Here is a 12,094-nt window from a genome sequence, read left to right on the forward strand (position 1 = left end):
TTAGCACTACACTTGCCTTATTTTCCTCCTAGTTCACTCGGCTCTGTCATTTCCTGTCTCATTCCTCAGCCTCTCTTCTACTTGAACTCTAAATGTTTAAGAGCTCCAAGGCCCAGTCCTGGGCTCTCTTCCACTCATCCAGTCTCATTCCTTTAAATATCATTGCTATCTCTATTGTCCAATAGGTAGCCAGCACCATGTGTGGCTGTCGAGCACTTGAAACGTGGCTTGTCCCAATTGAGATGTGCCATAGTGTAAAATACACACGAGGTTTAAGAGACATTGTATGAAAAAACAGAATGTAAAATATCTTGTTAATTTTTATACTGATTACCTATTTAAAGTTAATATTTCCATATATTGGGCCAAATAGGATATATTAAAATAAATTTCACCTGCTTTTATTTTAATGAGGCTACTAAAAAATTTTTAATTATATATGTGGCTTAAATTATAATTCTATTTATCAATGCTGATTTATATGCTGATGCCTCCAAAATACCTCCATTCCAAATTCCTTTCTTGAGCAATTAAAATTCTTGTTCTGCCTAGCTGATATCTCCACATGGATGACTAATAGGCATTTCAAATCTAACACATTCAAAACAAAATCGAGTTCTCTCACGCATGCTATCCTTGTTCCTCCCTAAATGCTCCCCAGCAAAGTAAATAGCACATCTCTCCACCTGCTGCTAGCCAGGAGCCTAGCAGTCATTCTTAATGGCTTACCTCATCACCCACATCTACTCCACCGTTGAAGTTGTAATGTCAGCTTTCCTCCAAAAACTTATCCTGAGTCTGTGCATGCTCTCCACCATTACTGTTCTTAACTCACTGGTATCAGCTGGACAACTGTAACAGACTCTATTTTTTTTATATTTTGCTTATTTTTAATGAGAAATTCATACACCTAGTATAACATTCAAACAGTACCAAAGAGACTAGAGTTTAAAACAAGTCGTTTCTGTCTCCGTATCCCCAGAACTCTTGGGAAGTAATCGCCCTTCCTAGATTATTTTATATCCTTTCAGAGCTATCCCATGCAATTTTTTTTTTCTTTCAACACAACAAAATAGCCTAGAGAATGTCTTCAATTTTTTTGACAGATGCAAACGATTCTGTTGTATGGATGTATTATACTTTATTTGGCAAGTCCCCTATTGATAAACATTTGTTTCCAAACTACTATATATACTACCATACAGTATGTATTATAATAGTATGTCTATATAATATATACTATTTTCAAAACTACTGTATACAAACTACTATGCACAGTACTGTAGTGAATTGCCTAGACAATGATCATTTCACACATGATGACTTTACCTATAGGATAAATGACTAAGAGTAGAATTTCCAGGTCAAATAGGTATACTTTTAAAACTCTGTCAGTATCAAACTATTCTCATCGAAAGTTGTACCAATTTACACTCCCACCAGCAATGCAGGGAAGAGCCTGTTTCCTACACCATCCCTCATCGCACTTATTATCAGATTTTTGGTCTTCGTAAATCTAATAAGTAAAAAATGGCTATCATAGTGTGATCTCAATTTGAACTTCTTTTTATATGATTAATGTCAACTTATATTTTCTAGGAATTCTCTTTATAGATTTTGTTCATTTTTTCAAATCACTTACTAGCTTTCTCTTATTGATGAAACTGGCTCTTTGTCAGTGGTATGAGTTGACAATACTTCTTTTGACTATGTTTATGGTATACTTTTCCATATAGTATTTTAGCGTCAAATGTATCCCTTTTTTTTTTTTTTTTTTTTTTTTTTGGATAACTCCATAGGTCTGCTTCCCACACAAGATTTTCAACAGCCTCCACTGGGTCCTCTTCTTCCTCTGTTGCATTTCTATATATGTTGCCCACATAGCAAACGGAATGATCCATTTAGTTAGATTTGGTGTTTGATTTGTTAAAAGATGATGAGACAACCATCCAATATCTTAACTAAAAAACCCCCACAAAACTGGATTTATTGTTACTCTAGTAATGGAGAAGTATGCTGGTAGGTACAATCTCTCTAAGCAGAGCAGGATGTTGATCCTACATAGGGCTTTGGGGAAGCATATATTTCAAGGATAGGTGCATGTGGGAGGCAAAGGGGTTTGACATCATTTGTCTAACTGCACTAGCTAATACTTCAAGTTTAAAGTTACACAGTAGTGGAGATAGTGCACATTCTTGACTTGGACCTGGGATAAATACTAAACCAACAAACAGGGGAGAAGGGAAAAGCTTTTCCTTACAGTGTAAAGCCAACTAACAAATGTAGAAGGAATTAGGGAAGTAGAACATCACCATTTGGCAGCCACCATAATAATTGATTCAGGCAAGCATCATCAATGGTTGCTGAAGTTAGTGGGTAAAAGTTTGAAGAATGATAAGACGTGTGCGTAATCTCAAAGTATCTCTTCACAAGACACTAATTATAAAGAGAAAAATAATACAGAAACCTGGCACACACCACTTTAACCAAATGATCAAAGTTTATATTACTGGTATTGAGACAAACTGACATCATGTGCCTCCTGATATCATGCACTGAAATGAACAAAACTTTGTGGTATAACAACCAAAAGCTCATATCTAAACTTAATCATGAAGAAACACAGACAAACCCAAATTGAGGGACATTTTACAAAATAAGTGGCCTCTACTCCTCAAAGAAGTCAGTGTCACAAAGAACTGTTTCTGATTAAGGGAGACTAAAGAGACATGGCCACTGAATGCAACACATGATTCAAGATTTCTTTAGCCATAAGAAATATTATTAGGATGGTTGACAAAATCAAATAAGATCTATGATTAGATAATGTGTACTGTATCGCTATTCATTTCCTGATTTTGACTATTGTACTGTGGTTATAAAAGAGAAAATACTTCATTTTAGAAAATACCAATATTTAGAAGTCAGTATATGCAAGTTACTCTTAAATGATTCATGAAAGTGTGTAGGTATGTATGAACAGACATATATATGCATATATGTCTACAGAGAGAGAAAGAAAACAATTACGGTAGCATTAACATTTAAGACATCTGAGTATTCTTTGTACTAGTCTTACAATTTTTCTCTAAGTCTGAAATTATGTCCATAGACTTTGATGTCCTGAGAACCTCACGCATCTTTGTACCTAGTACAAACGCCTAGTACAGGGCCCAGTTTGAAAAATGCTTAAGTGAATGGGTGAGTCCCTTAAATCAGGAGAGAGTTGTACCAGTAAGTAGTATAACAAGGAAAGCTTACTGTCACGGAAAAACCCATTCCCGCCTACACAATAAACGTACTCATTCCAAAGGCATTGACCTATTATTAGTCAAGCAAATTGTACTTATTCTATAATTACCAGGCAATGGAAAAATGAGAATGACTCAAGGTATATGTATCGACTTTATCAGCTGGAACACACGGCCACTGGATTGACCAGCTGATTTCACTGGTGTGGGGATGGCCTAAGCCTCTGGAGCAAAATTAGCCCTGAAGACAGAAAAGAGGTTAGGGTTCTGTCAAAAAATCTAAGTTCTAGATTCAGCCTTCATGTGCCTTTACTTCTTTCCACTCCTCCTGTGGGCTGTGTGGGTCAAAACATCCTCCTTATCTCCATCCTATGCAGAAGCCAAGCTAGAAACCTCATAGTCCTCTTCAGTGCCTTCTTTCCCTCCCTGGTCTGCCTTCACGCCCACCTCTCCCCACCAGCAGGGTGAGTTTCTAAGTGGGACAAGAGAGAGGTGAGTCGGATTCTGCTTGGGAGCCCAGAAGCAGTAATAGTGAATTTGATCTCAAAGACTGGAGAGGAGGAGGGATGGGGGAGGGGAACTGAGGGTATTTCAGGTAAAGGCAACATCATATGCAAAGGCTTAGAAAGATACAAAACCACATCAATTGCCACATCAGCTTCATCCAACTCTACATGAAAGATATACAAAGAAAAGCTTTGGAAGTCTGGCAAAAATGATATATTGATTTGAATTATAGAACTAGAATTTAAGTCTTTTTTTTCCATATAACAACCCATAAAAATTATTTTATAGTCTCTGGTCAAGTTTATATAACCACAGGAATGAAAATTTTGTATGTTCTTATTTAAATAAAGTACCAGTTTTAAAAGAAAAAAGTGCTTTAGTAGTGTAAGATTGCTCTTATGTTTTGGAATTGAATTAGCAAAACTATAGGCCCAAATAATAGGAAGGCATCCACTACGAGGTCTGGGGAAGCCTGCCTAATTTATCTACTAATCATTCTTTAACTGCTATAGATAGATGATAGATAGATAGATAGATAGATAGATAGATAGATAGATAGATAGATAGACAGACAGACAGACACACATACATACATATATATATATTGACACTACCATCCATGACCTGAGAATCTGTGTCTCTCACACATTTCTCCTGGTACCTTGCCTTTGACAGTCCACAGTGTGAAGAAAGCACTTCCTTCACCTCTTAACTCTGGAACTCAGGTAAAGGGTGTTGCTCATTCATTAATATTTCTCTCAGTGATACGTTTTCAAGGAAGTCCAGTCTGAATATATAATATTAACAAATGAAAAATGTAGGTTATGGATTTATTGTCTCAGATGCAAGTTCATCCTTTTCACCTCAGTCTATGAGAATTTTTAAATGTTTCCTTGGCCAGCTGGCATGATGTTAAGCTTCATCAGGAGATGGCACAGGAGAAACATCTCAGGCAGGATAGATTTTGCTTCCAGTTCTGTACTCGCTCCAGAGCTTTGGCTGATGCACGCACAGCCTCTCCAGCGCCTAGTTCCCGTAGCATAGGTGGCTTTTTTTTAGAGGAAAATATTAAGAAACCCACAGCTTAATAGAAGAAGTAAATCTATAAAATAAGTTCTGTAACAAAATTATACAACAATATATTTAAAATTTAAAGTGATAAAAGAAAAAAGGATAAGGAAAAATAAAAATAGCCAGCCTGTTGGAAGAACAATAGTAGAAAGGGATATATGAGCATACCTCTACAGAGGCGGGGCAGATACAGTTTGAGAAATAATAAGTTCTTCCCTACTCTAAGCCTGAAATTTAAATCAACGCACACCCATGTAAAATAGATCAGTGTAAAACATTGGGCTGAAAACTTGCTAGATTCTGGTCCACCTGCTGTCAGCTACTCAAGCATGATTTGTCTGTGAATACTACAGCATGGCAGAGTCAATGTGTGGGTCAATTCATGCACCTAAACCCAGACACACATTTTTATTATGTGTTTCAGATTATTGATCTATCTACCTACCTATCTATCATCTAAGTGATCTGCTCCAAATAGATTGCATTAGTGAGTATGTAAGGAGAGCTGGCCAGTGGAAGGCAAAAACAGGTATCACACCTAGTTTGAAATGCCCTCCTCATACATCTCTACCATTCCTGATTCACCACAAATTTCTAGTACTAAAAATTTAAATAATCTCCTGATTTAGGTAAAAAACAGCATTGCTAAAAGTTATTAAAGTTGTTTCTCTCTGCCTAATGACATATCCTGAAAGGTGTTCCATATTAGTTCATATAGACTTTATTCATTCTTTTTTATATACCTGCATAGCATTGTATTTAGTGTATGTACCATAGTTTATTCAACCACTCTCTTATATTAACTAAATAGTAAGTTTTCACTATTTTATAATTATAAATCATGTTGTAATAAATAATCTTGTGTGTATTTTTATATCGTTGGATGTTTGTTTTCAGTCTAATATGCAACTGTTGGGTCAAAGGATAAATGCATATATGGTTTTGTTAGATACTGCCAAATTTCCCTTTAGAGGGGTGGTAACATTTTGCATAAAGAAAATACCTATTTTCTTACAATCTCTCCAAGAGAGTACATTGTCAAGCTTTTGAATCTTTGCCAATCAAGATTGACACATGTGGCATAGATTTACAAAAATACCATGAAGAATGTATCCAATAGTGTATATAAATTTTTAAAGATAGAAGTCATTTACTTTTGGATAGATGTATTCACTCTTTAGAATATCTGTCTCCGAATGTCTTCCTCTGTCACTCATTAGAGGTACGCTCTTTCTCACAGAGCCACTAAAGCTGCTTGGCCAGTGGATGTCACTCAAGTGCTACTTTAAGGGATAGATTGCAGCACAACCCTCTCAGTTCATATATTTTAGGACAATGACTCTCTTTTCAAATCCATTCCATGTGCTCATTACATAAACTAGTCAAAAGTTTTCAAGGGATAAATCTTTTTTGAAAAACACACAACTAATATATTTAACAGAAGGGAGCTTTTAAAAGGGCTAAAGAAAACCAATTCAGCATGTTCTAATTTAAACAGTGTGTGGTAGCTTTGATCTGATAACTAAAATTAGCTAAATTAAAAACAAAATTCATGAAAAAAATTCATTATCAATGGAAACAAAATCATGATCATGTGGCACCTTGATGTATGTGAATATTCAGTGTGGTATTTTTGTCATTAATAAAATGAGTCCTACACAGGTCATAGAACTAATTGGAGGCTTTACCTAAACTTCTGTGGACCCCTCTCCAGCCAAGAGCAACGGCTTCTTCACCTAGAACAGTCTCCGAACATGAAATGCAAACAGCTTAGCTCTCGCAGTTTCTCTCCTAACACTACCTTCATGAAACCGATCTTTAAATGAATTCCTAAAGCATTTGTACATTTTTAAAAAAATTAGTAAGGATGATCTTAAGGACCAGAAAATCCTTACAATGATTATTTCGTGGATTAAAGGGAAAGAGAAATCATAGCAAATCAAGGGCATTAAACTGTAGACCTTTAATAGTCATTGTTGTTTACTTCAAAAAATCAAGTAATTTTCAAATCAAAAAGAAAGAAAAGTTTTAGTTCACACATTAAAGCTGTGTTATTTGTCATCACTAGCAGGCCAATTTATTATCAAAATTAATTAAACGTCATATAGATGATATTTTTAAACAGATATTTTATCAATATAGTACAGCAGAAAACTGATAATCAAATTAAGATACATCGAAAACAGTTCTTAGAGTCTTAATAAAGACCACAAAAGATTAGTTGAGAAGAGCCAAACTCCCCATTCTAGAAAATGCTCAATTTTCAGTAAACATAACCATGATTAAACTGACAAATGATACACATCGAGTTCTGATATCAACAGTTAAATCTCTCCTTATGACAACCCTTAGGCAGCTGTGGCCAAGAAATCATCTCTATTCTGAATTTCTCTCTCTGCACTGACATGTTCTGCTAAACAATATCATCTGTTGGCTCAGTCCTAATTGGGTCTTATAGCCTTTGTTCCAGTGCCTGAAAGTCCCAAGTTCTTGCTTATGCTCTCGTTCCAAGGTCATCTGAAGTGCAGTCTTCATGAAGAAATTCCCAGGAATGTCCTCTTCCTTCTACTATGTTTGTTAAAAATTTGTTTCTAATCTCTCATGATCACAGGACTGACTTGTCTCTTTGTATTTGTGAGGCCCTGTGACTTTTGTGTCTCTAAATTGAGCATTTTGAATTCTCTGTCCATCACCTCTCTGTTTTCCCCACAAGCAGTTATGGAGAGAGAGATTTTCAAATCTGCTCTGTAAATATTGAGCTATTTTTTAAAAGGGAAGATTAAACTGTATGGATAGTAGAGAATGAAAGTGAGCTTAAAAGAGTTACCACTGTATTACCTTCTATTTCTTAACCAAGAATTTCACTAAGTCTGCCTAGCAACCTTTACTAGCTGAACAGGTAAATCACTTGTAACTGTTTGAGAGAAATAGTATTTTACCTAGAACTTCTGAAAGTGAAAATCAGCTAAGAGTTCCTATTGCCATTCTAGTCTGTTTATACATTACAAAGGGCAGGTTGAAGCAATCTAGGCATTCTATTTCTTCTAGTAAGTACACATCTGTCAACTAATTATACATAGGTAATAATAGTTAACACTATTGAGTGCTCACTGTGCGCCAGGCCCTGTTTTAAGTTCTTTACCGATATTCTCTGACATAATTCTCATAGCAACCCTATGAGGAAGGTACTTTTAATATCCTCATATTACAGATGATGAATTTCTAGTTATGTAAGTAGGAAAGGGTAGAATGAGGAAACAGTAGGTAAGACAGAGAGTCCTGGGCTTGTAGAAACTCTACCAAGAGCAGGCAGGTGGTTCAGCTCCAGTGGACCCACACGATACCCAGATAAAGAGAGTCTCCCTCAGTACTAGCCTGAGGGAGGAGCCATATGCCCTGGGAAGAGAGCCAGAGGCTCAGACTAGGTGTCCCTTCTGTGGGAGAGAAAGGTAAAACAAAATAGTAAACTGAGGCAGGACTCGAGGGCAGAGAGGGGAAAAGAAAGACCCTATCTCTACCTTGCTTAAATAAGGCAAAATCCCCCTTGTGCTTGAGCGCACTGAGCCAGGCTGCAGCTCACCAAGGACTTTCCTAGGAGACAAAAGCTCCCTAGTGGCATAAGGCATAAGTAATTCATCCTCTCTGTGTTCCTAGGGAAGGCACATGAAATGACTGAGCAATCATCCTATGTTCATCTTTGATTTCATGCTTTTTATGGGCTGTGACAGAAGTCCCCACCATATCCCTGCTGTATGCAGACATATAGCATTTCCGTACATTCAAGCTTAACTTCCAACTGCAGCTCTTTACTTCAGGGCTGGCTGTGGCCACCAGAGCCCATTTGGCCTGTGCATAGGGTAGGCTAGGAGTTCCAGCCAATTAACAGAACTTGGGAGTTGGTGGCTAAATAGCCCATCCCCGTTACCACTTGAGTGGATAACTCTAAAGTGCATGTCCTACACTCTTTCTGAGTTCCCCAGAGAAAAATTCTCCAATTGCCCACTATGGTAACTTATTTGGTAGTGCATCCTTTTAAGGGCCATCATCTCTTCCCTTCTTATAGTCTCCTGGAATCACCTCCTGTGTGAGGAGGTCTCAAAGACCACCCCCAGGTTTGACAGTTCTCTAGGAGGACTCACACAACTCAGCATATAGTCATACTCATGGTTATGATTTATTAACAAAGCTAAAGGATACAAAGCAAAATCAGCACAGGGAAAGGGTGCATGGAAGCACAAGCTTCCAAGAGTCCTCTCCCAGTAAATCACACAGGGTGCACTTAATCCTCCCAGCAACAAGTCATGACGGCATGTGTGAAATGTTGTCTACCAGGGGAACTCAACAGAGACACGGTGCTCAAAATCTTTAACGGGAGCTGGTCACACAGACACCCTCTACCTGGCATGTACCCAAATCCCAGACTCCCAAAAGGAAAGCAGGCATTTAGCACAAGCCGCATTATTTGAATACAGTTTAAGCACAGCAAGCCATTCTTATATGTGTTTAATATGAGAACTCTCCCCAAATCTAAGTTCCCAGATGCCAGCTAAGGCCAACCTTGCAAGCAGGCCTAAGGATAGCAGTCTCGGACCTGCTATGTTAACTCTTTTCTCAGCACCTCGCAAATGAATTTCTTGCCCTCAAATATTTGTCTCAGCGTCCACTTTAACCCAAACTAATCCTTAGCCTTACCCCTCCTCTGAGGCTCTTAGCCAGAAATTATGCTGTAAGCTTAACACACTTGACTTTGAAACTCCTTAATGTTTCACTCTTTTTTCACAGTGCTTTGGATCCATACACAAACCAAAAGGACTGAGAACATGGTATAATGGCTAGATCTCTGTCCTGGGAATTAAGAGTCTCGGCTTCTAGTCCCTGTGAGCCCCAGCTGGCTCACAATGGTGGATTTCAGTTGGTTACCACTAGTAATTCCTTGTTAATTCCTGCTTTAATCCACTCGGGCTGCTATAACAAAATAGCACAGACTGAGTATTTTATAAGTGACAAAAACTTATTTCTCACAGTTCTGGAGGCTGGCGAGTCCACAATCAAGGCACTGGGAGATTTGGTCTGCTGAGGCCCACTTCCTGGTTCACAGACTGACGTCTTCTCGCCGTGTCCTCATGTGGCAGGAGGAGTGAGGGAGTTCTCTGGGGTCCCTTTTATAAGCGCACATGTAAGTAGAATCATGTGATATTTGTCTTTCTATGTCTGGCTTATTTCACTTAGCATCATGTCCTTCAGGCTCATCCATGTTGCAAATAGGATTTTCTTCTTTTTTAAGGCTGAATAATATGCCATTGTGTAAACACACCACATTTTCTTATCAAAGCATCTGTTGACAGGTTGTTTCCATATCTTGGCTATTATGAACAATCAGTAGTTCTTAGGTTGTTTCCATATCTTGGCTATTATGAACAATGCTCCAATAAAAAATTAGGAAATTTAACTAGGTCCATATGATTCCTTCCAGTTTTAAAATTCTATGACCCAAAGCAGTGACTACCCTATTAGTAAAACAGTTTGAGCACACCCCCAAAATACATACATATTTATTTAATTTCAAAATGTACACATGTACCACAGTACTAGTACCTATAGTAATGAACACATACACACACACACACACACACACTCAGAAATTTTAAAGAATGAGCTTTTAAAATGAAATAAAAACAATATTTTAAATGCCTTATTAATTGGGATGCTCCATACATCATTATCAATGTTTCAAGTCACAATATATATAATTTTATTAACCAATGTCAACCCCAATAAATTTAATTAAAAAAAATAAGAATAGTAGTGAATGCGAATCCATTTTTCAGATAATATTCAATCTTAGTTTTTTGCGTTGGCTTTTGTTGTTGTTTGTTATTGTATATTGTTTTTCCTCATGTTAGGAGAAAGTATGTCTGCCTAGCCACTTTCTTGTTCATTTTCCCTGCCATATTATTTAGCTGGGAGTCAATAAATGACACTTGTCTCTTATACAACGGTGTTCTAAGACACAGTAGTCAGAGAGATGGTGATCAAAATGATAGGTATTATGTTAAATGTGTGCATGTATAGAAAAAGTTCATGTAGCAGGCCTAAGCTGCTATCCTTGAAAACACCAATTTGCAAGGTTGGTCTTTGGCTGGCATCTGGAAACTTAGATTTCAGGAGGGTTCTCACCCATCAACAGATAAATGTGGCTCATTGTGCCAAACTATACAAATGATGTGGTTTATGCTGAATGTTTGCTTTCTTTGGGGTAGTCAGGAATTTGTGTATGTGCTAGATGAAGAGTGCTATGTGATCAGCCCCCAAGGAAAACCCTGGGTGCTGAGTCCCTAATGGTCTTCTCCAGTTAGCAACATTTCACACATATTGTCACAGATCGAGGCTGGTGGCGTTCAGAGGGTCCTGTGTGACTCTCCTGGGAGATGACTCTTAGAAGCTTTTACCTTCTTTCCTCCAGACTTCACCCAATGCATCTTTTCCCTTTGCTGAGTTTGTTTTGTGTCCTTGCTCTGTAATAAATTATAACGACGACTACTACTTGTGCTGAGTCCTATAAGTCCTTCTAGAGAGCCACTGAACCTGGGGGTGGTCTTGGGGCCCTCATGACATGGCCTGTTAATAGTCCCTGAAATAAACTTACCCCAAACTGCAGACTTTCCTTTGCTGAGGCATTTGAAAAGAAAGAGGCTTTGTCAAACTTTCAGTTTATTTATAAAAATAAAAATAAGCCAGCATACAATCTCTTCAGAATAATAGCAAGGGAACACACTGGCTAGTCGAAGGAAGGCAATACCAAACTGTGCCTTTGGCTCAAGCAAATTTTGTTTTTCAATGACTTTTAGGCTTATTGTGTATACACAGAATGAACTCAATAAATGCTTGCATATTTAAAAATATATATTATGTAAATGCAAAAAGAATTTTCCAAATGTTTAACTAAAACATCTCTTAAATTAGCATTCATGAAATTAGATGTTTTTTAATTATGTTGCCAACCACCTCTTAGATGAACTAGATGCATTTGTGTCCAAAATTGCTCCAACAGCATCCAAAAATAAACATTACTCATTCATTAACATGGACTCAATCATAAATAATGTTCCCCTGTTATAAAATTATTTTGAATTTATATTCTCATACTTTGGTTTGTATTTGAAGTAGTTCTTAAATTAATTGAATTATGCCATCTTAGTTATAACCATGCTGGTGAAATAAGCAGGAGACAATCTTCATAAAACTAATCAGACCTCAAGGGAATT

The sequence above is a fragment of the Pteropus medius genome, unplaced genomic scaffold (genome assembly GCF_902729225.1).
Source record: "Pteropus medius unplaced genomic scaffold, Ma_sr-lr_union100, whole genome shotgun sequence".
Classification (NCBI taxonomy): Eukaryota; Metazoa; Chordata; class Mammalia; order Chiroptera; family Pteropodidae; genus Pteropus; species Pteropus medius.